The sequence below is a fragment of the Molossus molossus genome, unplaced genomic scaffold (genome assembly GCF_014108415.1).
Source record: "Molossus molossus isolate mMolMol1 unplaced genomic scaffold, mMolMol1.p scaffold_m16_p_5, whole genome shotgun sequence".
Taxonomy (NCBI): domain Eukaryota; kingdom Metazoa; phylum Chordata; class Mammalia; order Chiroptera; family Molossidae; genus Molossus; species Molossus molossus.
Window position 1 is genome coordinate 61319211 of NW_023425388.1, and position 26629 is coordinate 61345839.

At 48.5% G+C, this 26629-nt stretch overlaps 1 protein-coding gene across 1 annotated transcript in view; it reads left to right on the plus strand.

The window, feature by feature from the left end:
- SLC12A8 (solute carrier family 12 member 8) overlaps positions 1-26629 on the plus strand; it is a 133961-nt gene that overhangs the window by 38285 nt on the left and 69047 nt on the right. The window lies entirely within an intron of this gene.

Below are 26629 nucleotides of genomic sequence, written 5' to 3' on the forward strand. Positions count from 1 at the left end.
GCAGATATAGGTTTGATTACCTATCATTCTGTTTGTTACAAATTTATTTCAAAGTAAATATACGAATCAGTTAACTAAGTTTAAAGACGAAATGAACAGCCAGAAACACTCTGCACCACTGGGAAACCGTGTTATGTAGTGGTGATCAGCGGGTCACTGCTCTGACCCTGGGCTTCCTCAGTCTTGGGGATGCTGGGCAACGCTCATCCTAAATCCTTGTGCTTTGAGTGAGAAAGTATTACCCATAACTTTGTAGCTTTGTGATTTGAGTTGGTTTGGCTTCAAAAGTCTTTCTGTGCAGAGTGCAGAGCTGTTCCTAGGATGCTGCCGAAGAGGGTTAACTGCCTGACGGTTCACACTCCGGGTCTGTTTGTATATGGCAGGAGTGACCAGGCAGCTGCACTGGAATGTGGACCAGGAAAGGGGGAGGGGGCCACCAGCTGTGTTAAAAGGGAACAAGAGAAACTGGTCTGAGCACAATCGCCTCTAATGGTGGCGGTGCCGGCAGCTGCGTTTGACTGAGCCGTCATGGGCCAGGCATCTTGTTAGCACCTCACGTGGCTAATGTGTTGCAGTCCTCGCCATAACCTCATGAGGGAACATTGTACCCATTTTACAGATGAGGACACTGGAGCTCAGAGCTCATATAATTCGTGGTAATGCATGGCGGAGCTGGGAATGAAACTAGATCTGTGGGACTCCAAAGCTCAGTTGTTCCCTGCGGTGAGCAGCAGGGCCCGTCTTCATGCTACTGGCTCTCTTTTCATGACAGCAGCGCCGCTTTTCCGCTGCCCCCGGCGTGTGTTGTGTACAGGCTTGTCTTTCATAAAAGTGTTGATTGGCCCTGGCCAGTTTGGCTTAGCGGTTTGAGCGTCGGCCCGCAGACCAATGAGTCACAAGTTCGATTCCGGTCAAGGGCACGTACCTTGGTTGTGGTTGGGTCCTCAGCCCTGGTCAGGGTCGTGTAGGAGGCAACCAGTCGATGTGGCTCTATCACAACAGTGTTTCTCTCTGTCTCTCTCTCTTTCCCTCCCTCCCACTCTAGCTGATAATAAGTAGAAAAATATTCTCAGGTGAGGAATTTAAAAAAAGTGTTGATTGAACAAAGGTCAGAGTGTAGTTGCAATGATGCCCTGATCCAGTCTTATCATTTCTTCATACATTAAAATTCTTCTTTTGGAAAATAGTCACTCCCCTGAGCTCCCTGAGTGCCCCCACCGGTGGCTCTGGCATCCTGGTCCCTCCCCCAGGACCTCCAGACAGCCTGTGACCCAGCATGTATGTACAGAAGGGGCCCCAGACCCCACTCCAGTGCTAAGGGGCGATGCAGTGTTCAGACGGACCCCCCAAAGCCTGGGTCCTGCAGCTTGCTAAGTATTTGGAGCATCTCCATGGGAGGAAGGATGCTTATTACCCTGGCCCTGCACCAGCCTGTAGAGAAAGCCACATCCTGAGGAAGACCTGCTGCCTGCTTGGCTATCAGGCTGTCAGTGAAGGAGCGAGTCTACCTGTGTCTCTGCTTCCTAGGTGCTCCCCCCATCTCTGTGGGCACGAGTAGTTACATTACAGGGAGATGCTCTGGACGCTTTGAAACTTCACTAGGCTGATGTGTTTTCCTTCTTCTTGATTAGAACTTTTCTTGGCTGCATTTCTGTTACTCCAAATATTTCTTCTTCCTTCTGGTCAGTACATTAGTAGGGTGTAGTGTGAAATGAATTTTATTTTCAATCATTCCCATAGCAACTAGCCCCTCTATAATCTGTTTTTGGTATCACCGATGTTTTATATGGGGCTACTTTCTTTGCGGTTAAAAATCCAACTAAAACTAGATCATAAACCTTCAGAATGGATTTAGCAGAATGACTTTGACTCCTTTAAAAAAAAAAATGATATATACATAGACATTTGAAAAAAGACTGGAAGGAACTATGCCTATGTGCTCACGGCGATTGTCTTTCTGCTGAGATTATGGGTGGCTATATTATTTTATTTCTACTTTCCTCCTATTGATTAGTGCTACTTTAAAGCAAAATTAATAGCCTTTAGTTTTTAGAGCAGTGTTAGGTTTACAGGAAATTGAGCAGAGAGTTCAGAGTTTCCCACATGCTTCCTCTCTCCCTCCCCTACACAGTTTCCGCATTATAACATCTTGCCTTAGTGGGATACATTTGTTACAAGTGATGAACCAAGAGTGACACATTATCATTAACTGTAGTTGATCATTTAAAGTAGGATTGACCCTTTATGTTGTATAGTTCTGTGAGTTTTGACATATTTATAATGACATGTATCCATCATCATACTAGATAGAACAGTTTTATTGCCTTAAAAATCCCCTGTGCTCCACCTGTTCATCCCCCTCCCCCAACCTTGAACTGGCAACAACTGATCTTTTTACTGTCTCTGTAGTTTTGCCTTTTCCAGAGTGTCACAGAGTTGGAACCATATAATATGCAGCCTTTTCAGACTGGTTTCTTTCACTAAAAAATATGCATTCAAGTTTTCTCTGTGGCTTTTCATCGCTTGATGGCTCATTTCTTTTCTTCTTTTTTTTTTTTTTATCACTGAATAATATTCCATTCTATCGCTGTACTACAGTTGTTTTTTTTTAATCCACTCACCAGTTGAAGGACATTTCATTGCTTCCAGTTTTGGGTGATTATGAATAAAATCTCTATAAACATTTGTGTGTGTGAATTTGTGAGGATGTAACTTAACCCATTCAAATACTGAGGAGCATGATTGCTGGACCGTATGGTAAGGCTGTGCTTTTGTCTTTGTAAGAAACCTGCAAACTGTCTTCCAAAGTGGTTTGGTACCATTTTGCTTTCCCATCAGCAGCAAATGAGAGTTCTTGTTCCACATCTTCAGTATTTACTATTGTCTGTTTCCTGGATTTTAGCCATTTTCCTAGCTGCATAGTGGTACCTCATTGTTTTCCTTTGAGAGTCCCTGATGACATTTGATACTGATCATCTTTTCATCTGCTTCTTTGACTTCTGCATATCATCTTTGGTGAGGTGTTAGTTCATATTTTTTGCCCATTTTTATTTTTATTTATTTTTTATTGTTGAGTTTTAAGAACTCTATGTGTATATATACTTTTTCTGAACGGGTTTTATTACACACAGAGGGGATGGGGCTCAGTTCTCCTTGACTGCTGCCTTCCTCCTGGCTGTGAGGACATTGTTCAGCTCCTCTCTCTTGTCTTGACACTGATGTGTGTCCCCACCCTTTTCTTGATGAATTTCAGGGCCCTCTTGTCCTTAGAGACTCTGAACAGCTTCATTCTGAAGTCCTGAAAGTATATAAGCGTTATTGATTTCCTATACCTGGATAACAATGAATATATTTATTGTTTTATTTTATTTCATTTTATTATTTTATTTTATTTTATTTTTCTTTATTGAATTTAGAGAGAGAGGAAGGGAGAGGGAGAGGGAGAGAAACATCAGTGAGAGAGAACATCAATTGGCCGCCTCCTACATATCCCCTACTGGGGATTGGGCCCACAACCTGGGCATGTGCCCCAACCGGGAATCAAACTGGTAACCTCTTGGTGCATGGGTCAACACTCAACCACTGAGTCACACCAGCCGGGCTGTTTATTCTTTTAAATTCCTGCCATGTGATGGGCAAAAGTGGTGATCCTTTTCTTTTTATTTGGTTTTCTTAAACCATTAATTAACATAATTTTATTTATGTTTTTATTACCACTTGTCTTCAATTTTTCTTTTAAGTTGTCTTACTTTTTAATGATTTGAATCAACATAAAACAAATACTGGCTTAGCTTTTATTAATGCTAGACAATGTTTGTTATATATGTTAAAAGTTTTTCCTATGTCATTTGTTCTTTTAAAGTTAATTTCTATGTGTAATTAAGACAATACATATACATGAAAATGTTTGTTATTGAGTTAAATTATGTACTCTGATGGCTTTCTTTTGGTATATCTTTCAGCTTTTCCTGAAATTAAGCTGACTCTGTGTATGTGTCCTAGGAATGCTTAACAAACCATAAACTCAGTGGGTAAAACGGCAGCCATGTATTTCCTCCCAGTTCTGGAGGCCAGCATTCTGCAATCGGGGTGTCGGCAGGGCCGCACTCCCTGCCCGGGCGCCAGGGTGGACGCCTTCCGAGCCTCTTCCCGTGCCTGGTGGCCCCACACATTTCTTGGCTTGTGGCCTCATCACTTCAATCCTGCCTCTGTCTTCACATGGCCTTCTCTCCTGCTCTCTCCTCTTGTGTACCTTATAATTGTCATAGGAAAGAGTCCAACTTGGACACTCCAGGATGGTCGCTCTTGAGATCCTTAAGTCAATTACATCTGCAAAGACCTTTTCCCAAATGAGGTTCCATCTGCAGGTCCTTGCGGTTATGGCGTGGACATACCTTTTGGGGCAACTATTCAACCCACTACAGTCTATTGTTTTGGTTGGCTTTATTTTCTAGGTTTCTGCCACTATTTTGAAGAAATTCTCTAGTGAGCTTTCCATAAAGAGCACTTTTCCCAGTGCTCCTCATGTTATGTCTTCTCCTGGAGACCCCTCCTCACCGTCCTTCTGGATGGAGCGTCTCTGGCCTGAATCATAGCCACGGCGCTGAGACTTACGTTCCGTGATCTCCCAATTGTCTGGATGCCAAATCGTTGTCTTCTGTCTGTGGTGGATGAAAGTCCAGGCTGGAAATAATTTTCCCTTAGGATTTTGAAGTCATTGTTGCTCTACCTGCGGGTGTTCAGCGGCATCCAGCAGTTTGACCCTATTCTGATTTCGGCTTTTGATGGGTAACTCTTTCTTCTCCTCAAAGTGCTTCTGTTCTTCCCTTTCCCCTTGAGGTTCTCAAATTCCATAATGAAAATTTTTATTCATTGGCCCAAGCACTTTTAATCTCAAATTTTCGATTATTCCTTTGACAGTTTCTTCTCCTTTGTTTTCTATGGTTTTACAATTTTTATTGTTTTCTTGAATTCTGAGTAATTGTATGTTGGAGTTCCTGGTCTGAACTTCCTGTTATTATCATTTTCCTAATCTTTTCCCTCCTATGTTTTATCTCTTTTTCCCTCCTTGCTTTATGGGAGAGTTCCTCAACTTTATTTTCACCATTTTTACTGAATATTTTGTTTCAGCTAGCCTTAACTTCCAAGAGCTCTTCGTATTAATTTTAAAATCACATCCTGTTTTTTTATTTCGTAGATATATCTTCTTTTGACTCTTACAGATGATACATTATAGGAGTTTTATTTTCTTTTGAAATGTTCTTCTGCTCTTTGTATTGTCTGTTTTTCCATGTCTTTGTTTCTGTTATCAGGTTTCGTTCTGGGTTAATTCCTGCACGTGTCTGGTAGTCCTTAGTCATCCATTCACTGTTCATGACGAGGCACCAAAAGGCTGATTGGAGTGCTGTGCCCAGCAGAGTGGGCAGCAGCTTGGCAGGAGGGCATCCCTGTGGGTGAGCCTGGGGCCAATGGGGCCATTTTGTTGGAAGCTTCCCAGTGTCAGTTTCTGCAGGTCTTTCCTCTGATTAAGTTTGTGTGCTCCAGAGAACTCTCCAATCCCTGCCAGGGATTGCCTGGCTGCCACATTTCGGGTGTGAGGTGGGGGTGGGAGAGGGGCCGAGGGCCGCAGGGACAGGGTACAGACTTCCATTTAGCCTCATGTTTTTCACCTGGTAGCTCCTTCCCTCTGCTCCCGTCACTGTGTCATATCTCATTTCATCTCCAAAATTCCCATAACAGTGGGTCTTCTTCATCACCTCCATTTCCTCACCTCCTGTTCTGTCTCTTCTCAAACCAGCTTCTCTGTGCAAACCTCTGCGGAGACACGGCTCAATCTGTGTATAAAGCTAAATAGCATGACAACTTAATTTAAACAGGGCATTCTCCAGCATTTGTTTGGCTTAAAGCTCCTAAAATGTCATTTTTGTTAGATTATATTTTCATTTCTGTAAGCTCAGTGTCATGCCAAAATGATTTTATTGCCATAGAAGTCAGGCAAATTTAGAGAAAATATATTTTAGAAAATAAGGTGACATGTGGCACATTTTAATTCAATGTGCTGCATTGCAGGATGAAATCCTGCATCTCCGAGCTTAACTTTGTGGTTGTCTAGGAAGGCTGTTGTCTAGCATGGCTCTGTGGCACGTCCACTCAGAGCCCACGCTGCGCCCTCTGCTCTGTCTGAGTGCTTGACCGGTGTAGGCTCAGTGGACCGTGAGCGACTGGAGCAGACACAGCTTCACCTCGTGCTGAGCTCAGCAGGTGGGGACTGGTTCTGCTTGGTTAGGCAAGGGGCTTGTGATGGGCTGTAAGAAGGCCAAGGTCGAGGCTTAGGAGCTCTACAAGGATTGAGTCATGCATACCTGACTCTACTCCCTGCTGAGACTGCTCTACCCGAGGTCCCACTGACCTCTTGATCTCCACATCTAGAACCTGTGCTCATTTCTTATTCGTAACCCCCGTTTGCACTGTTGACCATTGTCGCAGCCCAATCAGGTTGCTATAACAAAACATCCCAGGTTGGGGGCTTATAAACGACAGGCATTTATTTCTCACAGTTCTGAAGGCCGCACGTGCAAGATCAGGCAGATTTGGTGTCTAGTGAGGGCCCCTTGCTAGTTCAGGACGGCTGTCTGCCCTTGTGACCTCCTGTGGCAGAAGGGTGGGGAATGTCTCTGGGGCCTCATTTTTAAGGCACTCACCCCATTCAAGAAAACTACACCCTCATGACCTAATCCACCTCCCAAAGGCCCCACTGCCTACTACCATCACATTGGAGATTAGGTTTCAACATGTGAATTTTAGGGGGACACAAATATTCACTCTGTAGCAATCACCTGTGCTGAGTTGGAACAGATTTTTTTCGATTTCTTCTGGGATACAACACTGTCTTTTTTTAAAAAATCTTTTTATTTATTTATTTATTTATTTTTAAATTAATTAATTTATTTTTGTTACAGATGTTTCTCCTTTCCCCCCACTCATTCCCCCTCCTCCTCCTTCCGCGCCCTGTCCCCAGCTTTATTGTCCATGTCCATTGTTCATGCATACATGCATATAAGTTCTGTGGTTTATCTCACCCCCACCACCTCCTCTTCTGGGGATTGTCAGTCTGTACCCCACTTCCACATCTCTGGGACTACCTTGTTCCTCAGACTGTTATGTTCATTATATTCCACAAATAAGAGAGATCATATGATACTTGTCTTGATATGTTTGGCTTGTTTCGCTTAGGATAATACTTTCCAGGTCCCTCCATGTAGTCTCAAAGGATAAGAGATCTTTCTTTCTTACAGCTGCATAGTACTCCATTGTGTACATGTACCACTGCTTTTTTATCCATTCGTCTACTGATGGGCACTTGGGCTGTTTCCAGATCTTAGCTATTGTAAATAGTGCTGCTATGAACATGGGGGTACATATATTCTTTCTGATTGGTGTTTCAGGCTTCTTGGGGTATATTTCTAGAAGTGGGATCACTGGGTCAAATGGCAGTTCAATTTTTAATATTTTGAGGTAACACCATAGTGTTTTCCATAGTGGCTGCACCAGTCTGCATTCCCACCAACAGTGTACTAGAGTCCCCTTTTCTCCGCACCCTCACCAACACTTTGATGATTTCACAACACTGTCTTGACTCTCTTCTTGGTCTTCCTGTTTCCTTGTGTGGGCAGGAGACCACCGGCTCAGCCATCTCTACGCTCCCTCCCGCATACTGCACGCGTGCCCTCGTCTGCTTCTCCAGCCTTCTTGAACTGAGCTCCCATGTCACCAGCTCCTGCTCGCTGCCTGAGCATCACCTTGAATTAGAGCCAAGCAAAGCTGAAGTCCTCAGCTTCTTCCTCCTTCCTTTTATTTACCTTCTCCTCCTCACTGCCCCACCCCCTAAGCAATAAGCAAACAATTAGCTTATCTTCTGAATGTCCATAGTATTTTGCCAAACCTGGAAAGCCTGGAATAACTTTCATTTCTCTGTCTAGTTAAACTCTCCTATTGTTTTTAGTAGATGTCTGAGCACTGCTTAGGTCCCAGACCCCCTGATAGGTGCTGGGGTCCTGGCTCAGCACCCCAGCCCTTCCCCAAGGCCAGATTAGGTTCATTGTGAGGATTAAGTAAAACCCTCCTATTCTTTCCATTCCGGCTCTCACCTTAGATCAGCAGATGTCATTTCTCGTGTGGGCCACGCAGATGATATCCCAAAATCTAAATGTATTCTTTCAGGGTCTTCTGTGTAGTTGACTCTACCTGTACACTGAAGCCAGATGACTTCTAAAATAGTGTGTATAAGCTCTGGCCGGTTTGGCTCAGTGGTGAGAGCATCAGCCCGTGGTTCGGAGAGACCCGGGTTCAGTTCCCTCTAAGGGCGTGTAACTTGGTTGCAGTTTGTCCCTGACCCTGGTTGGGGTCATGCGGGTGGCAGCCACTCGATGTGTCGATGTGTCCCTTTCACATTGATGTCTCTCTCTCTTTCTCTCACTCTAACTGAACAAAAATGAAAAGAAGTCCTTGAGGATAAAAAGTAAAATAAAAATAAAATAAAATAGTGTGTATAAGACAAAATCCACACCCAACAGGTTTTCTTTCATTTGACGAGCTTCATGATCCAGCCCTAAATTACTCGTTCGGTTATATGTCCAATTTCACAACTTTCTGAGCCCTCTTCCTCCCCCACATGTATGTCCTCGCTGGTTTAATAATTCAGATGAATGCAGCTCTGCTTCTATTTCTGGAACTCTCTTCCCCACGCCCTGTGTAACCTGTTCTCACCAGCAGATGAAACAGTCAGTGGGAATTGTACATGAAAACTTGGACTGAAATCTAGGCTCCTGTGTGGTCTTAAGCAAGGTTAGATGTCCAGAGCCTCAGATTTCTCATCAGTAAAGCTGAGGATAAGAATATTTACATTTCCAGTCTGTGTTCCTGCCGATGGCGGTGCAGCCGCCAGGCCCATGAGATCCGTCCGGGCGGGTGGCCGCAGCAGCCTGCTCAGGCCCCCGGGACCTTACTGAGGGCATCTGAGACTCTGGTTCCTCATTACAAGTTTTAAAAGTGGAGACTTCCAGCCCTGGCCAGTTTGGCTCAGCGGTAAGAGCGTCGGCCTGTGGTCCAGAGAGACCCGGGTTCGGTTCCCGCTAAGGGCACGTACCTTGGTTGCAGTTCGTCCCCGGCCCTGGTGGGGTTGTGTGGGAGGCAGCCACTCGATGTGTCCCTTTTACGTCGATGTTTCTCTCTCTCTCTCTTCCTCTCTCTCCCTCCCACTCTATCTGAACAAAAATGGAAAAATGTCTTTGGGTAAGGATAAAAAAAAAAAAAAAGTGGAGACTTCCGGTCAAGAAGGCAGCATAAGTAAATGCGGTTCCCACAACCACATCAAAATTACAATAAACTACAGAACAAACATCCTTCAGAACCTCCAGAAATCAAGCTGAATGGAAGTCCTACAACTATGAAACTAAAGCAGCAGCCACACTGAGACTGGTAGGAGGGATGGAGGCATGGACAGGCTGGTCCCACACCCACGTGTGGAGGATAAGTCAGGAGGGACACCTCGGCTGGGAAGGTCCTCCCTGAGGAGTGAGGGGTCCCCGTCCCACACCAGGCACCCAGCTCAGGGTTCCAGTGCCAGGAAAAGAATCCCTATAACTTCTAGCTGTAAAAACCAGTGGGAACTGAGGCTGAAGGAAGTTGAGGCTTCTGGAGCCCCAGGCAGCTCTTCTTAAAGGGCCTGAGCACAGACTTACTTGGACTCACTCCCTCTGAGCTCCAGAGCAGAAAGGAGGCAGCTTGAAAGGTGCCAGACACATACAGGGAAGAACTGAGTTGTTTGGCATCAGGGTGAGGGCTGCAGAGGCAGCTTTCTCCCAGACAGACACACTGGCCGAGGCTGTTGTTCCTTTGATGAGCCCTTCCCCCACATGGCAGGCAGATGGGCGCCATATCTGGGATTCCACAACCTGACTCATACTGTTTGCCCCACCCTGGTGATTCCCTGAGGCCCTGCCCCACTCAACTTTTGGACCCACCCAAGCTGTTTCCAGTGGCTTTACCATAGGATTGACCTGTTTGGGCTCCTGCTTCAGATTTTCTTAAATTCTCTCAAACAAGCAGCGTCTGGCCTCAGCAAGCCCCATACCTCTCTCTAAGTGGCCCCAAGCCTGGCACTAGAAGCAGCCAGCCTTGGTTCACAGCTTGGCTTTGCCTGGGCACCTCCAAGCCAGCACAGAAGCAGCCATCTGGAGATCATTTTGTAGGTTATGCCTGGTGGCCCTGGATAGAACACAGGCAGAGGCTGACCTTGCCCCAAAGCCAGCACACCTAGTGGACAGCTTCAGACCACTTGGAAGCGCCATGACCCAACCACCTCCATAAGCGACCCACTCAAGGGATAGACTCAGTGGGTACCAGAGCCCTGATGAAGTAAGTCTTGCTTTGTGTGGTGGGCCCTTGCACAGCTGATCCTCCAAGGTAGTCAGAGGTTGGTGGTTAGTGGACACAGTTTTTGCAGCTGATCAGCCTAAGTAAATCCCTTTCATTGATGTGCCAACAGCAATCAAGACTCAATTACAACAGAAGGGTGTATAGTCCACACAAGGGGTGTACCTCGAGGGCCCAGCTGGGGTGACCAGAGAGGCTGTGCTACAAAAGGCCACCCTATGAAGCCTAGGAGACATAGCAACTCTACCTAATGCACAGAAGCAAGCACAGGGAGGCAGCCAAAATGAGGAGACAAAGAAACTTGTCCCAAATGAAGGAACTGAACAAAACTCCAGGGAAAGAACTAAATGAAACAGAAATAAGCAATCTACCAGATGCAGAGTTCAATACACTGCTTATAAGGGTGCTCAAGGAACTTAGTGAGAATTTCGAGGAACTTCATGGGAACTTCAAGGAACTTAGTGAGGACCTCAAGAGCATAAAAATGACCAGACAGAGACTTCCGGTCAAGATGGCGGCGTAGGTAAACGCGGTATCGCGTCCTCCCACAACCACATCAAAGTTACAACTAAACTACAGAACAACCATCATTCAAAACCGCCTGAAATCAAGCTGAATGGAAGTCATACAACTACGGAACTAAGGAAAAAAAAAAAAAAGCAGCTACATCCAGACCGGTAGGAGGGGCGGCGGTGTGAGGGGGGGCGGCGGCGCAGTGGCGGCGGAGTGCGCAGCGGGGAGACGGGCTGGTCCCACACCCAAGCGTGGTGGATAAAAATCAGGAGGATCCCGCGGCTGGGAAGGTCCTTCCTGAGGACTGAGGGGTCCCCGTCCCACACCAGGTGTCCCGTTCAGGGTTCCAGTGCCAGGAAGAGAAGTCCCCATAACTTCTGGCTGGAAAAACCAGCGGAAACTGAGGCTCAGGGAAGCTGAAGCGGCTGGAGCCCCAGGCAGCTCCTTAAAGGGCCGGCGCACGGACTTATCGGACTCTCTCCCTCTAAGCTCGGAGGGGAGGCAGCTCCAGGGGCACCAGAGACACACAGGGAAGAACTGAGCTGTTTGGCACTGGAGCAAGAGCTGGAGAGGGGGCTTCCTCGGGGACAAACGTGCTGTCAGAGGCCTTTGTTCCTTTGGTGAGCCCTTCCCGGGGGCGGCAGACAGAAGCCATATCTGGGACTCCAGCATCCTGGCTCACACTCATAGCCCCGCCCTGCTGACTCCCTGAGGCCGCGCCCCGCCCCACACAACTTTCAAGCTGTTGCCACTTGCTTAACCATAGGATTGGCTGGTCTTGGATCCTGCTTCAGGTTTTTCCTAAATTCTTTCAAACGAGCAGCACTGGGTCTCAGCGAGCCCCATACCTCTCATTAAGTAATACACAGAAACAAACACAGGGAGGCAGCCAAAATGAGGAGACAAAGAAACAGGTCCCAAATGAAAGAACAGAACAAAACCCCAATAAAAGAACTAAGCGAAAGGGAGATAAGCAACCTAACAGATACTGAGTTCAAAATACTGCTTATAAGGATGCTCAATGAACTTAGTGAGAACCTCAGTGAACTTAGGGAGGGCATCAAGAGCATAAAAAAGTACCAGTTAGAAATCATGGATACACAGTTAGAATTAAAGGAGGCATTAACTGAAATAAAGAATAATTTACACAGCTTCAATAATAGAGTATGTAGATCCAAGGAGCAAACCATCGATTTGGAATATAAGGAAGCAAAAAATCCCCAATCAGAAGAGCAAAAAGAAAAAAGAATCCAAAAAAATGAGGATAGAGTAAGGAGCCTCTGGGATAACTTCAAGCGTGCCAACATTCGCATCTTGGGGGTGCCCGGAGGAGAAGAGAGAGAACAAGAAATCGAAAACCTGTTTGAAACAATAATGGCAGAAAACTTTCCTAACTTGGTGAAGGAAACAGACATACAAGTCCAGGAAGCACAGAGAGTCCCAAACAAGATGAACCCCAAGAGGCCCACACCAAGACACATCATCCTCAAAATGCAAAAGGTTCAAGACAAAGAGAGACTCTTAAAAGCAGCAAGAGAAAGGCAGCTAGTTACCTACAAGGGAGTACCCATTAGGCTGTCAGCTGATTTCTCAAAAGAAACTTTGCAGGCCAGAAGGGAGTGGCAAGAAATATTCAGAGTGATGAAAAGCAAGAACCTACAACCAAAATTACTCTATCCTGCAAAGCTGTCATTTAGAATCGATGGACATACAAAAACTTTCCCAGACAAGAAAAAGTTAAAGGAGTTCATCACCACCAAACCGTTATTATATGAAATGATGAAGGGTCTTTTTGAAGAAAAAGATAAAATGTATGAACAAACAAAATGGCAATGAATACATATCTACCAACAATGGAATCTACAAACAAAATGAACAGGAAGAACAGAAACATTCTCACAGATACAGAGAACATTTTATTGGTTGCCAGTTGGGAAGGGGGTTGGGGAAATGGGTGAAAAAGGTGAAGGGATTAAGAAGCACAAACTCATTGCTAGACTGACAAACCTCAAAGGGAAAGGGGTTGGGGGGGTGGGAAGAAATAAACCAAAGAACTTATATGCATAACCAATGGACACAGACAATAGTGTGGGAAAAGGTGGGAGGGGGGCGGGAGTGGGGAGGAGGGGGTCAATGGGGGAAAAATGTGGAACATCTGTAATACATTTTACATCCAACAATAAAGATTTGGAAAAAAAAAAAAAAAAAAAAATGACCAGACAGAAATGAAGGAGGCACTAACTGAAATAAAAAATAATTTACAGGCAATAAATAGTACAGTAGGCCAAGAAGCAAACCATCGATTTGGAATGTAAGGAAGAACACACACCCAGTCAGAACGACAAAAAGAAAAAAATAACCTCCCCAAATGAGGATAGTGTAAGAAGCCTGTGGGACAACTTCAAGTGTACCAACATTCACATCATGGGGGTGCCAGAAGGAAAAGAGAGAGAGCAAGAAATTGAAAACCTATTTGAAAAAATAATGACAGAAAACTTCCTTAATTGGTGAAGGAAACAGATATACAAGTCCAGGAAGCACAGAATTCCAAACAAGATGAACCCAAAGAAGTCCACACCAAGACACATCGTCATCAAAATGCAAAAGATTAAAGACAAACAGAGAATCTTAAAAGCAGCAATACAAAAGCAGTTAGTTACCTACAAGGAAGCTCCCATAAGACTGTCAGCTGATTTCTCCAAAGAAACTTTGCAGGCTGGAAAGGAGTGGCAAGAAATATTTAAAGTGATGAAAAGCAAGAACCTACAACCAAGATTACGTTATCCTGCAAAGGTATCATTTAGAATTGATGACCATATCAAAGTTTCCTAGACAAGAAAAAGCTAAAGGAGTTCATCACCACCAAATCAGTATTATGTGAAAGGTTGAAGGATCTTCTTGAAGAAGAAAAATATGAACAATAAAATGGCAATAAATACATATTTATCAACAATTGAATCTACAAACAAAATGAGCAAGCAGAACAGAAACAGACTCAGATACAGAGAATTTTTTGTTGGTTGCCAAGTGGGAGGAGGGTTGGGGGATGGGCAAAAAAGGTGAAGGGATTAATAAACACAAATTGGTTGTTAGGCTGATGAACCTCAAAGGGAAGGGGGATGGAAAGAAATAAACCAAAGAACTTATATGCATATATGCATAATCAATGGACACAGACAATAGTGTAGGGAAGGCAGGAGAGGGGCAGGAGTGGAGAGGAGGGGGTCAATGGAGGAAAGGGGGGGATATCTGTAATGCATTCAACAATAAAGATACGTTTAAAAAGAAAAAGAGGTTAAAAATGTACTGATGAAATATTTAAAATATACAGGAAATAATGTAATACATGCTCATCTATCCATCCCCCACAAAATTTTAATGGATATTTTGCTAGTTTTGCTTCAGATCTCTTTTAAAAATTAAAACAAATGCAGCATTGCAGACACAGTTTAAGCTATACTTTCACCCACCTTCTCTTCTCCCCCAGGCGGCCACTGTCCTGCAGCTGATGGGTATCCTTCCCATGTGTTCTTATTTGTCTAACAGATGTAGATAGCTACAACTGATCTCTACTATTGTTTAGTGTTTTAAAATGTTATGTACATTGTATTATACTGCATGGACCCTTCCATTTGATAAACATTGGAATGGTGGATGAATGAATGAATTTACAAGTTACTTTTCTCACCCAACATGTTTTTGAGATTTATCTGTTATGACAGGCTGTGCCATTACATTCATTTTAATGGCTCAGTGTCATGGGAGACCCAGGCAAGTAAAGAGACAGTTATTGAGTATGGTGACAGGGGTTTACACAGGGCACCTAAGGGCTGCCAGGGTGGGGGGCTCCTAACCCAGCCTGAGTCAGGACAAGTATTCCACAAGAGGTTACCTCTGAGCTGAGTGTTAAGGGCATTTGGACTTAGCCAGAGGGAAGAGAAGGAACCCATCTTGCAGTGAGAGCAGTTAATACAAAGACCAGCAGCCTGCTCTGCTCGGGCAAATGAGAGCCCTCAGTGTGCGGAGCAGGCGGAGCCCGGGCAGGGGAGGCCTTGTCGGCCACTCTGAGGGTCTCGAGCTCTGTCTTTGGGGCAGTGGGAGGTGTGACATCAGTTTTATAGTTTAGAAAAGTTGCTCTGGAACATCAGTGGCTTGCGATAGGGATAAAAGATGAAGGTAGGACACTCACTTGAGAGGCTGGTAATCCAGCTGGATGACGGCCGGAGCCCTGAGTGCAGCCAGGCTGGAGCTCCAGGCAGGAGCAGGTGGGGTGGAAGAGGCGGGGTGGGCTAACAGGGTTTGTGCAGCGTGCTGACTGCATAGCCAGCACAGCCATCCTTATTCAGATGGAGTTTAATTCACCAGAAGAGGCATTTAAAAAAATCAAACCTCTCTGACAAAATTCCAGACATACGAAGTGGGTAAACTAAGAACACATATTCTTAGCCCGAGAACACGCCCGGAATCGCTGCAGGAGACTGTTCGGTTGCATCCAGGACGTGGGGGGCACGCAGATGCTTTGTCTGGAGCACGCAGCTGGCCGCACCTGCGGACGCCGAGGCCGAGGCGGGGTCCCCGGAGTCACGGCGGGGGGCAGGGGGCTCGCGGTAATACGGCAAGGATGACACGCTGAGAGATGGGGCGAAGATGACTGTAGGCACCCTGACTCCGGAACATCCATCGGCCTAGGCGCCCCTCCCCTGGGGCCCCCTTCTCCTCCCGAGGTGAAGACAGCCGCTCAGCTCCCACGGCCACTCCAGGTGTCCCTTTCCCGGCCAGCCCCCGCCCTCCGGAGCCTCCCTCGCCGCTCCTTCCCCTGTGCTGGGAGGAAGGTTTCCTGCGAGGCGGCAGGTCCGCCCAGGCCTTGCAGTGCCCGGGACGGCCTCTGTGTGGAGTCGTGATTCTGGCTGTTTGTGTTCTGACGCTCAGGGTGCAGCTTGTCCCAGGGCAGCTTCCAGCCTCTCCCCTCTGCCCGAGGGGTACTAGGGACACGGGGCTCCGTCTGTGGGCCGGTTCTGGTGCCCGGCGCTGCCTTTCACTCAGGGGTGGTCGAGCAGGTGGAACTGGATGGCAGGACCTCACACACACCGGCTCAGTGACCCTCACCGAGGACCCCGTGAAGGCGATGGGAGGGTTATTTCCTCCGTCTCAGATGCGGGAATGGTGACCCGAGAGGCGGAGTAATTCCCGAGAACCCAGCCCCTGGTACCCAGCCCCGCCCGGCCCAGCAGAGAGGAACAGCGTCTTCTCAGAACAGCTGATGGGCACTTTAAGTGGGAGCCCAGCCTCTTCTTCCAGCCTCTGTCCTTGGGGCTCTCACCTGCCTGCACCTCAGAGGCACCAAGGGGGCCAGGGTGCAGGGTGCTGTGGAGCAAGAACCCCCGGTCCCACAGCCCCAGTCTGCACCTGGGGCAGGGCCTGCTGGTCTGTATTTTCAGGTGTGCCGGGGGTCTCTCTGTGCAGGGGGTGCAGCCCCCTTTCCTGACCCTGCTCACGTAGGCCTGTGCTCCGCTCTCTGAGGCTCAGCAAAGGACCAATCGTGGGGACACCAACCGCCTCACTGCTCAGTGGCAGAGGCCTGGAGACCAGCCTGAGAGCCCAGCCCTGGCGGGGGCTGCGGGCGGGGCGGGAGCTCTTCACTCACCCTGCACGTGAGGACTGGCTCCTCCTCCCGTGTTCCTCGCCGAGGACCACACACTGCAAACCCAGCTTTTCTGTGTGTATGGATGTACTCGGAGAAGTTGTCCTGAGCGCCAACCCCACGTTGGGCAATGGGCCCTTTACGTAGGTTATTTTAGCTTCTCCTTGAGACAGCCCAGGGACATGGGTGGGATGACTGTTCCCATTCTACAGACAAGGAAATCGAAGCCCCAAGAGCTGATGCAACTCTCCTGGGATTGCACAGGAAGTGGCCACATGTGAGCCCGGAGCTGTGGACTCCACAGGCGACTCCGTGGTGCTTCCGGGCACACGGGCCCTGGCACGCCCCACCGAGAACCCTTCACAGGCACATGGGCTCTGGCACGCCCCACCGAGAACCCTCCACAGGCACATGGGCCCTGGCACGCCCCACCGAGAACCCTCCACAGGCACATGGGCCCTGGCACGCCCCACCGAGAACCCTCCACAGGCACATGGGCCCTGGCCGCCCCACCGAGAACCCTCCACAGGCACATGGGCCCTGGCAAGCCCCACCGAGAACCCTCCACAGGCACATGGGCCCTGGCACGCCCCACCGAGAACCCTCACAGGCACATGGGCCCTGGCACGCCCCACCGAGAACCCTCACAGGCACATGGGCCCTGGCACGCCCCACCGAGAACCCTCCACAGGCACACGGGCCCTGGCACGCCCCACCGAGAACCCTCACAGGCACATGGGCCCTGGCACGCCCCACCGAGAACCCTCCACAGGCACATGGGCCCTGGCACGCCCCACCGAGAATCCTTCCCAGGCACATGGGCCCTGGCACGCCCCACCGAGAACCCTCCACAGGCACATGGGCCCTGGCACGCCCCACCGAGAACCCTCCACAGGCACATGGGCCTGGCACGCCCCACCGAGAACCCTCACAGGCACATGGGCCCTGGCACGCCCCACCGAGAAACCTTCACAGGCACATGGGCCTGGCACGCCCCACCGAGAACCCTCCACAGGCACATGGGCCCTGGCACGCCCACCGAGAACCCTCCACAGGCACATGGGCCCTGGCACGCCCCACGAGAACCCTCCACAGGCACAGGGCACTGGCACGCCCCGAGAATACCTCCACAGGAACATGGGCCCTGGGCACGCCCCACCGAGAACCCTCCACAGGCACATGGGCCCTGGCACGCCCCACCGAGAACCCTCCACAGGCACATGGGCCCTGGCACGCCCCACCGAGAACCCTCCACAGGCACATGGGCCCTGGCACGCCCCACCGAGAACCCTCCACAGGCACATGGGCCCTGGCACGCCCCACCGAGAACCCTCCACAGGCACATGGGCCCTGGCACGCCCCACCGAGAACCCTCCACAGGCACATGGGCCCTGGCACGCCCCACCGAGAACCCTCCACAGGCACATGGGCCCTGGCACGCCCCACCGAGAACCCTCCACAGGCACATGGGCTCTGGCACGCCCCACCGAGAACCCTCCACAGGCACATGGGCCCTGGCACGCCCCACCGAGAATCCTTCACTGCTCCCCTTCAGGCCAGGGGAGGACGTGGTTTCTGCTGGGCCCTCTCGTGCCTGGTCAGCACTAGGCAAGGTCAGGAGCCAGAACCAGGTGCTGACGTGTCTAAAACATGGCTCTCAGATGCCACCAGGAATAGTCGATAGATAAGTTCAGTTGACTGTGACCAAACTCAAGTCCCAAGTCAGGCAGGGCAGAGCGTCGGTCAGGACAGGGAGCATGCCCTGGGCAGCCTGGTGCTGACCTTGGTTCCTCAGGTACCAGCCCTCTCCCCGGAGAGCAGAGGGGTGACCTGTGCACAGGAAGGCCCTTTCAGGGACCCTGCTGATGGGAGCCAGGCTGCTCAGCCATCAGCCCTCCACAGGGTTGGCCTCAACGGCTTTATCCTAGCCTGGGTGAAAATTCCTGCCACTGTCCGAGGTGATTGCTTGGAACATTGTGTTAGTTCAGTAATGTAGGAGGTCTGCCGGACCCTCCCCTGGGATCTGCTACCGTAATAAAAGGGATGGGAAGCAGCGAGGAGCATTGCACGCTCTTTAGACTTCTCTCTTTTTCTCTCTCCCCATCCCTTTCTGACTCCCCCTTTTTCCTCCCTATTTCCTGGTTTTCTCCTCTGATCTCCTCCCCTTTCCCCTCTGCCTCTATCCATGGCTGAATCCTTGGAATGAACTATTGCATGGGGGCTTCTGACTCGGGCTGGGTCCCCATTACTGCCCTAACCCCTCTTTGTAAAGCAGATTTTGCCAGTATGGATGTAAGTTAGTTACTGTCTTATTAAGGTTTCGCTGTAGACCGTTACTGAGCAGACTTTTGGAGGAGCCAGAAGTGGGCAGCACTGCTGATTTAGTGAGAAGTTTAGTGAAAACTTGAAAAGTTTATTCATTCACTAGACCAGAGTTCATGGCCACCCTGCCAATGGCTGTGACAAGACATGTTCTTGGGGCCAGAAAGTGCAACTGTCTGGAAGCCCTTGCTTGTGCTGAGCGGAGAGGAAGCTCAGGAGATGGGGCCGAGGCTGGATGGTCTACTGCCTGTTCCTTACTCAGACCCTCCCCTGGCTTGTCATGACATGTGGCTGGTGGGATCAGAGCCAACACTGCAGAGAGGGGTTCACTGGGGGCTCCAGGGGAGTCCAAGGTGCCAGGGTTGCCCTCCAAGTGGCCTGTCACAACAAGTGTCCTAGAGGCAGAGATATAGTCAGTCACCCGTGTGTCTCCAACTCCAGCACAGGGCTTTCTATCTGTAGGTGCTTGTTGAGTGAATAAGTGAAGAATGAGTCAGACTGTAGAAAGTCCAAGGGAAAGGCTCTGGAACATACCCAGAGGTGTAGAAAGCTCTAGCCCCTTCATCTCTTATCTCAGTCGCCTGGGAGATGGATACTACCCAGGCCTCCCTTCAGAGAGGCGCCAACCTTCCTGTTGTGGCGCTCAGGTCTTCTGTCTGCACAGGCTGCAGCTGGCAGGGCCAACCACAATGCCTGTGTGGGGGGCCGGGCCCAGGGCGGGGGCAGGTTGCAAGTTCAGTCAGACTGTCTTGGGAAGGAGGAAGGAAGGAAGGGTTGTAGCCAAGAAGAGAATGTGGCTTTGAGTTTTCCTCCTGGATTTTGTTTGCAAGGCGTGGAGATGCTAGGGAGGCATTAACTACTGGGCAAAAGAGTATGGATCACCAGTAAAATCGGAGTGCAGGTCTTACCTGCAGCAGGTCAGCAAGGGTGGTTTTGTCTGGGGACGCCTGCGTGCTGGGATGATGCCACAGCCTCTGGTAAGAACAGCTCTGTGTCCCTTAGAACCTTTTCTGAGAAAAGCACATATGCTTTATATTACACATATCCACTGAGCATGTGTGTCCAGACGGCTGGGACAGGAGTCTCCTGACCCATTCTTTCCGACTGCAGGTTTGTAAGAAAGACCAAGGATCTGGTGATGTTGGCCAGGAATTCCTGCAGGTCAGCTGGATTTTGGTCGGGGCTTTGCTGATGTGAAACACACATGGACAGTCAAACACACAGTAGATGAGGAGAAGAGCAAAGCCAATTTGACCTTGGACAAAATCTTCCTTAGCTTCTAAGCCATACACCATGCAAGGCAAATCTAGGGGTATGGGAATGTGGGTTTCTATTTGTTAAAAAGGACGATTGTTTCTCATGAGGCCTTCCAGTTATAGCACATAGGATTGCAGTGACCTCATTTTTGACCAATGGCCAATGCATTAAACTGTCTGGTGGAATAATCTATTGACTGGGCACCTGCCAATTGTCTGCAGTAGGAACTAGTTTAGGCATATGTTTTAAAAAGTGATAACATTGTTACGGGCCCTGCCTAGACGTGGGAGGGGAGCCTGAGCAGGTCAGCACTAGAACTGAAGTCAGTTTGGATGATGGGTTGTGTGTTCAGAGGACTCACTGCCCCGTGACTGACCTCCCTTTCCTCCTGCTCTCATTTACGGTACTTAAGGGCAAAGCAACATGTCCTTAGAAGCCCGGAACTTGGGAAAGTTGAATCTGGGTGAGGAAACTGAGGCACAGAGAGGCTGAATGACCTTCGCTGGGTCACACACAGCCACAGTTGGAAACTAGTCCCCCAACTCCCAATCCAGTGCTGTTTTCCCTGTACCCCAACGTGGCCCTGAGTCCCAAGTGACTGTAGGTTTTCAGTGAGTCATCGCTCACAACCTGTGTTGACTCCTTCGAGGGGCCTTGGGAAGCTGGCTGGTAAAGGAGGCAGCTACCCTGACAGCCCACCTGCAAACCAGGGCAGCCACGTTTAGGGAACCATGTGCCAGTCCTGGGTGTGAAAAGCCTTAGACAAGTTGTTACAAACACCATCTGCTTCATCCAAACTCACACCTGCAAGTAGTGGCTGATTGAAAGATGCTGATAGTTGTGGAAACCAGGAGGACTGAGCACAGCAAGGCCTAGCACTCAGGGAAACCACCTCTTTTATGGAAAGATAGGAAGGATGGGTGGAGGAGGTGTCTCTACTTTCAGTATAAACACTGACTTGATTTCCCTCAGCTACGCCTGGCAGCCCCAGTCAAAGCCCTTGACTTACCCTCTCCAGAGAATAACCCTCCAGACTTCTGCTGTTTGGAGAGTCCCAGGTGTCCGGTACCATGAGGAGCTTCTCAGAGTTTCCATCTTGGTATCCTGTGCTTTAGTCCACCATCCCGCACTCCCATATCCAGATACCTGGGGCTGCCAGTCCTGAGGCCTTTGACAATTTTGGGGGGGAACCAGGTTGGTTCTCAGCTTTCCCTCTGTTGACTTGAGGTCCTGTTCTCTCAAGTCTGACCTCAGTGCTGCTAGACCCTTGCCGTTGGCTTCTAAAATGTTGTCGCTGTTTTCCCCATTTTTATGGATTTATATACTTTAAAAAACCTTTTTACTGTATATTAGTGGGATCTGGGAGGAGAATAAAATTAGGCGTATGTATTCAGTCTGCCATTTTAACCCTGAGGTCTGGTGTAATATATATATCTCCTCACCTGAAGATATGCTTTCATTGATTTTTAGAGAGAGAGGGAAGGAGAGAGAGAAAAGAAAAACACTCACATTGATGTGAGAGAGAAATATTCATTGGTTGCCCCCCCCAAATGTGCCCTGACTGGGGATCAAACCCACAACCTAGGTATGAGCCCTGACCAGGAATCGAACCTGCAGACTTTTGGTGTATGGGACAATGCTCCAAACGACTGAGCCACACCAGCCAGGGCTGGTGTAATACTTTTAATTGACAAACTGACCATGTTTACAACTTTTGTTTAATTAGAGAATTTATTTACTCCCTCCACCCCCACTAAAAATTAGCATTTTCATTTATAAATACATATTAACATATATTTTTGGTGAGAGAATATTGTCTCTCTTGCTCTGGCAACCCCCAGTGTCCTGTATTTATAATCGCTATGTGAATTATACCTCTGATTTTGGGGACCACTTGTAAGAACCTGAATGATGTTTTTTAAAACAGAGGTTTCTGAATTTTTTTGAAGTTGCTGGGGACGATATTGTAGAAGAGACATGAAGAAGGTATATTTTCTCGGTGGATTGCTGCAACATGATTTGTGACCCAGTGTCACAGTAAACACTTGAGAAGACTTGTTATCACCAGGAGGTGTGACCCTCTGGGTTGATACTTTATCATCACACTCAGAAACTGTGACTTAGCCCTGTGAAGCTCTCCCAGGCGCCTGTAAAAGCATCCCTCCCCACATCGGAGCAGAGCAGGCTACAGAGAAACACGTTTCAGAGAAAACAGTGACTCGTGCTTGAAATGTGCAGGAATAGTATCCAGGGGAAAAGCTTAAGTTGTCTAAAGACGATTCTATAATGGGCACCAGGGATCATGACGACCAAAAATAAGCAGAGAAACGGTCTACGTAGAAATGACACCTTAGGTTGAAATGGGAAAATGCAATTATTCCTGAAAAGACTATTCACTGTGCATCTGACTTTTTAAAAATGTATTCTTCTTTTCTCTTTACTTCTTTTGTTTTTCTTTTCTCTCTTTCTTATTTTCTACTGTGCATGTGAAAGCTTTGTCTGGCTGACATTCTTTCCCTGATTCCATTTCCACCTGTCCTTCCTTTGCCCTTTGTCTCTTTATCTCTGGCTCTGATTGTCCCCACCTCCCCTTTAGTTCTCTCCTACTCTAATCAATTAACAAAAAAACTTTCCCCGCGTGCCACTACATGCAGACACAATGCTAGAAGTTTGAATGCACACGAGAATAAGACTCAGCCTCTCTCCTAACCAAAGAATCACCATATGTTGGTCACATGTTATAAAGGGAAGTACATAAGTTGCTGGCAGAGGATAGTAGAAGGACCTTGGCGTGTCAGAGAGGTCTCCAAGGAGAAGGTGACATTGAGTGGACCTTGGAGGTTACACAGGCGTTCACCTGGTGCTGAACTGGGAAGGATGACTCCAAGGACAGGGAACGGTACATGTGAAGACGCAGAGAGCAGAAGGTGCGTGGAAAATGTGAGGAATGCAGGAAGGTGGTGTGCTGGAGCTTAGAGTGATGGGGCAGGATTGAGGAGGGAGGGGTAGAAGGAAATAAGGTTCAAAGGCTCAAAGAAGAGTCCTGTCCTGATGTGAGGAGACAGAGCTCAGGGACTCAGCTGCTGTGTAGGATCCCGATGCTTCCAAGGTCAACTTATACCGCAGGCCTTGGTGAGAGATGGGTCTTTAGCTTCTCTTAAGATTAGAGCCGTAGCTGACACCTGCTGCACCTGCTGCCTTCCTTGAGGGTCTCCCCCTCCATTCTCACCAAGAGAGACCTGGTTGGACAAGGTCTCACGGGAAGTCTTTTGGATGGTGGACTCCTTCAGGACCAGCCTCTGTGTGGTCGCCTGAGGCTCAGGCTCCATCTCCGACCCAGAGATTGTGTCCAGGAAATCAGAGTCACAGGGTATAAGGAGCTCTTAGAGCAGAAGTAAATTGTATGGTCCATATTTTCAAAACACATAAGCATGGCAGATATCAAAGTTTTCCTGGACTGGCCAGTACGGAGAAGCCAGGTTTCATGCTGTCCAGGCCAGGCCATGCTAGTAGGAGCTAACCAATTTCAAAACTATTGCTTAAATGACAGAAATCAATTTCCTCACAGTTCTAGAGGCTACAAGTCCAATATCAGGGTTCTGTCTGATTCAATTCCTAGTGAGGGTTCTCTTCTTAGCTTGTAGTATATACCACATTCTAATTCTAATTTATTTTTTTTTTAGGAACAGCATGTTTAATTTAATTTAACTTTATTAAATTAACCAGGGCCGGGGACAAACTGCAACCGAGATACCTGCCCTTAGCGGGAACCGAACCTGCGTCTCTCTTGACTGCAGGCTAATGCTCTAACCGCTGAGCCAAACTGGCCAGGGCAGCATGTTTAATTTTAAAATATAAAGTATTAAGGCTATTTCCTTATAGTTATTTTTCTCTATCCTTTTTTTTAAAAACATAATTGAGCTCACACATTGTATAGTATTTTATTGTTATTGTTAATCCTCACCCAAGGATATGTTTATTGATTTGAGAGAGAGAGAGAAACATCCATGCGAGAGAGACACATCAGTTGGTTGCCTCTCTCACAACTCCAACTGGGGCCAGGGATCGAACCTGCAACTCAGGTCCATGCCCTCAACCAGGTATGGAACCTGTGACCCTTTGGTTCAAGGGCCGATGCTCCAACCACTGAGCCAAACTGGCCAGGGCAGATAGATGTGTTTTTTTTGTTTGTTTTGTTTTTACATAGGGAAGTGGCAAACTCAGAATCATTCTTTGGGAACCCTGCCTGGAGTCAGTGTGGGTGCAGAGGGCAGTGTGGGTGCAGGGGGATCAGTGTAGGTGCAGGGGGTCAGTGTGGGTGCAGGGGGGTCAGTGTGGGTTCAGGGGGTCAGTGTGGGTGCAGAGGGGTCAGTGTAGGTGCAGAGGGGTCAGTGTGGGTGCAGGGGGGTCAGTGTAGGTTCAGGGGGGTCAGTGTGGGTGCAGAGGGGTTAGTGCAGGTGCAGAGGGGTCAGTGTGGGTGAGAGGGGTCAGTGTGGGTGCAGGGGGGTCAGTGTAGGTGCAGAGGGGTCAGTGTGGGTGCAGAGGGGTCAGTGTGGGTGCAGGGGGTCAGAGTGGGTACAGAGGGGTCAGTGTGGGTGCAGGGGGGTCAGTGTAGGTGCAAAGGGGTTAGTGTGGGTGCAGAGGGGTCAGTGTGGGTGCAGAGGGGTCAGTGTGGGTGCAGGGGGGTCAGTGTAGGTGCAGAGGGGTCAGTGTAGGTGCAAAGGGGTTAGTGTGGGTGCAGAGGGGTTAGTGTGGGTGCAGGGGGGTCAGTGTGGGTGCAGGGGGATCAGTGTAGGTGCAGAGGGGTTAGTGTGGGTGCAGAGGGGTTAGTGTGGGTGCAGGGGGGTCAGTGTGGGTGCAGGGGGATCAGTGTAGGTGCAGAGGGGTTAGTGTGGGTGCAGACGCAGAGGGACTAAAGGCAGGGGGAGCTGTTCAGTGGCGGCTGCCGTTGTCCAGGCAAGACAAAACACAGTCTGAACTGCCGGGGGAGCGGTCGAGTAGAGATGAAGACCAGATGCAATTTGGGAAACAATTTTCTGATCTCATTCTCTCAACTTGTTTCTAAATCTCCCTCTGTTTTTTCCATCCCCTCCCTCCCCACCCTGCCCCACACCCCATCTGTACTCCACCACCATCAGGAACATATACACACTCCTTAAACACAAGCTAGCCAGATTTATTTTAACTGATGAGATCCTTGATTAATTTTTCTCTTGCTAGTTTATGACCCAAAATACTGAACAGAGATCCTGTAGTAAATATTTGTCTTACTCCACACCACTGGCTATGTGAGTGGACACACCCACACACCCACACAGGGTCACAGGCATTGCTGACCTGGCCACCCGCCGTCCTGTATAGAAAGCACCCAGCACAGGGCTTCCTCCCCAAAAACCTCAGCCAGCCCCAGTCCTGTCAGTGAATGAAGCCTTCTCACTCCGAACTAAACTCATTTGCATGGTTTTAGAATGCTTAGTATTCTTAGCCTTTATCCCAAGTACCTGCTCCCATTGGATGGCAGCCCCCCAGTCACAGGACACAGCTCACCCACAGGCCCGGAGCCCACTAGTGGGGTCTCTGCCCCCCAGGCCTGGATTTTCACCCAGTGGCCGCATTTGCATGGGAGAGTGATGTCTGCCCCACATGCCTGAGGCCCACCCCCAGGCATTCATCCTGGGCGCAGGGTCTAGAAATGGGAAGGGAAAAACTTCCCCCTTCGCTAAGAATTTGTCATTTTTCTGAAAAATGGAAAATATTGGGTTATGAAGGTGGGGTTTTTTTGCCCACCAGGAAACCTAATATTAAGAAAAGTGGTTCATAAACCATTACCTAGCTCTTAATACTTTCAAACTTATTTCTAATGAATCATTTTTGTGTCCGGTGTATGTGTGAGTGGTGCATGTGGAATCTCGAAGTGCCCTCGTCAGACAGTCTTTATCAGACGACCCAATACAGTTAATACTTTTTGAAACACTAAATATATTTCTGCTAGTAAGTAGAGAAGAAAATAGAATGAAATAATTTATAAAGAAGAGAAAAATTTGTGAGTCAGCTCATGTTTCAGATGCTATAGATTTCTTTTTCCAATTTTTATTAATTTATTTTTGTTACAGATGTTTCTCCTTTTTCCCCCTAGACCCCCTCCTCCCCACCCCCCACTCCCCAGCCCCCAGCATTGTCTGTGCCCATTGGTTACGCTTACGTGCACATACGTTCTTTGGTTTATCTCGTCCCCCCTCCCCCTCCCCTCCTCCTCTGAGGCTTGAATTGAAGACATGAGGCAGCACAGCCCCAGGAAGCTGTTTACTCCACCGGCACGCGCTGTGCCGAGCATCTACATCTCGCTTTACCTCACAGTGCCTGTGGAATCCGCGTGGACTACTGTCCCTACCGGAAAGATGAGAGGACAGGTTCAGAGGGGTTGTCTTGCCCAAGGCCACACAGTTAGTAAGTGATGGAGGC